The sequence below is a fragment of the Schistocerca gregaria genome, chromosome X (assembly GCF_023897955.1).
Source record: "Schistocerca gregaria isolate iqSchGreg1 chromosome X, iqSchGreg1.2, whole genome shotgun sequence".
NCBI lineage: Eukaryota > Metazoa > Arthropoda > Insecta > Orthoptera > Acrididae > Schistocerca > Schistocerca gregaria.
Window position 1 is genome coordinate 427,002,129 of NC_064931.1, and position 2,759 is coordinate 427,004,887.

At 39.2% G+C, this 2,759-nt stretch overlaps 1 pseudogene; it reads right to left on the minus strand.

The window, feature by feature from the left end:
- Window positions 1-1,217: 1,217 nt before the first annotated feature.
- Window positions 1,218-2,116, minus strand: LOC126298117 (uncharacterized; annotated as a pseudogene).
- Window positions 2,117-2,759: the final 643 nt, after the last annotated feature.

Here is a 2,759-nt window from a genome sequence, read left to right on the forward strand (position 1 = left end):
AGGTGACACCGAACGAGGTGGCGCAGTGGTTAGCACACTGGACTCGCATTCGGGGGGACGACGGTTCAATCCCGCGTCCGCCCATCCTGATTTAGGCTTACTGTGATTTCCGTAAATCGCTTCAGGCAAATGCCGGGATGGTTCCGCTGAAAGGGCACGGCTGACTTCCTTCCACTTTCTTCCCGAGACCGATGACCTCGCTGTCTGGTCTCCTCCCCGTGAACCAACCAACCAACCTCAAAGGTGACTATCGCTCACGACCGCTACAGTGTGTATTTAAAGCAAACCTGATTTGCATCCAGATAGTGCCGCTACTAGCGCAATTCTTTTGCGAGTGGCAAGAATTCTGAATGGAGAACATCTTTCACATATAGAAACACGTCTACCAATCCGTTCGTGTCGCACAACATCTTCTTGGTGTGATTTTTTTTCTGTCAGTGTACATGCGGTATGTAAATAACATACAGTTTTCAAAGCAGGCAAAAGTTTAAAAGAAGTTACATGCTTTTTGGTAAACATTCATGTTATCTTGAATCACTTGTACATAGCCCAGCTGTAGACTGTTTACTGAAATAAAAACTAAAATTTAAAACACTTCATTTATCCTCTCAGCTTCACCGTGACATGAGTCAGCTAATCATACTATGTTAATCGATCCCATGAAATCTGGGAAACAATGAAGCAATTGTTATAAAACTTCAGAAGCGAATGTATGTCTCTACGATGCCACGAGCGCTGCAAGTAAATGGTTCGTGTGCAGCAGAGAGGCCGGACTCGTGTGTCTGGTGGCAATCTTGGCGTCTACATGTGCCGGCAGTCTCTGCCTCTGCCTATGTTAAAGTCAGCAATCGCTTAAAGTCGGCTTATCGCTAGGAGCTCCACCCTCTCGCCTGCTTCACGTGCGTTCTAAGCATGCGTCTGTCAGCAGTTAGTTTGACATAGCGCACTGTATATAGAAGGTTTTTGGGCTCTCAGAACGCCGGGAGAGCGTATAATATGATGTGAAAAACTTCCCTTGTGAGTGGCAGCTCGTAGCTGGAGGCAGGGGGTGCTGCTGCTCAAGAAATGTTTTTAGTTTTGTTTCAAAATTGTGTCCAAGGAAACAAACACGTATGAAAAGAAAATTTATTCGTAGTACTGATAAAATCCTAAGAGAACGAAGTTAAAAGTTTTTTGCCTATTTTAACCTGAATTTTTAAGGTTCAAGCTTGGCGTATTCATTTAGAAAGGAAATCCTTTCTTCTCGTTTTAATTTGTGCAAGAAAATCCACAATTTTCTTATTGATCTCTGTATAAGCTCTGGGGAAACTTTTCTCTATTGAAAGCATTGCAAGCGCAATTAGTCTTTCCAAATTCATAGTTCTTTTCCGAAAAGTTTTTATGCATTCCAATGTTGAAAAACAGCGATCTGCCTCTGATGTAGTTATGAGATCCGTCAAGAGAATTTTTATGTTTCGTAATTTCACTTAGAACATTGTCTACATTTTTTTCCAACATAAATTTTAGCAGCTCAGTTAATTTGCAATATTCACGAATATCAGACCAATAATATAATTTTAGTTCAGTTGCAAGCTTTCCTTTCTTAACCGTGGGATGTAATTGAGTGGTAAGTACTGTCTGTCGTGTAGGATGTTCATTCTTAAAAGTAGCGAAGGATTTCATGTTGAATTTAGCGCATAATAAGTGTTTCGTGGAAAAATATCTGTCCGTTATATCTACAGTTATACACCCACTCATTTCCTTAGCTTCTGCCATGAGTGTCTTTGAAGGATTCTCACCTTACTTTGAGTTTCTTAATTCTAAAATAGCAGTTTTGAATATTTTCATTATATTCATTAACTTTAAACACACTAATTTTTCGATATTGCATTTGGTTATAGATTATTTCAAAATTAGGCATAATCTTATGAAAAAGCTCTACCCAAAACTTGAAATTATGATCACTCAGGTATTTTGAAATTCCTGTGGCTTCTGCAGTGGCTTGATCTGCAATTTATATTGATTGAAATCCAGCACGGCTGTTTTTTAAACATTGCAAATTTTCATGAACCGAGTTTGTGATCCATATGTTGAAGTGCCATTCTGTAGAGGATTGCTGGGGAATTCTGTGGTCCATATGCTTCTTGAGAATGAACACGTGTGGTGTTCTTAAAAAGAATATTGGAATAGCCAGAATATTACAGAAAAATATTCTTGCGTTTCGTGTAACATTTGTTGCATTTCACATTATTAAATTATGTTGATGTGTGTAACAGTGAACGAAACATTCATTACTATAAACTGTTGGATTTTTGCTTTAAATCCACTTGTATGCCTTTTATGATATTTGCACCATCACTTTTCGTCCATTTCCTTGAAGGATTATGTCCTGTTATTCTAAAGTACATTTTGATCTTCATTTGCATCTGTGAAAACTTAAGTACAGTCACAGAACTTATTTTTCGGTGTTGTAAGAACTTTTCTCTAAAATAACACAACCAAAAATATAAATGAAATAGATCTTCTGGAAGTAGGATAATAGTCCAGTGTCGCACTTTATATCATTCAAGAAAATGAGACACGGCTAACCACAACACACATGGAATATTACTTACCACCAACTATGTCTGGTCCGCATTGCAGAGGCAACAGTGCACCCCCTCCCTTGCAGCCTCGTGTGTAGCTGCCTACGTGTGCACTGCAGACAACAACCAAACAGCATGCCGCTGGAATAGTGAAGCGAACAGTTCCATACAAAGATTTTTATCTTCCCTCCCCCT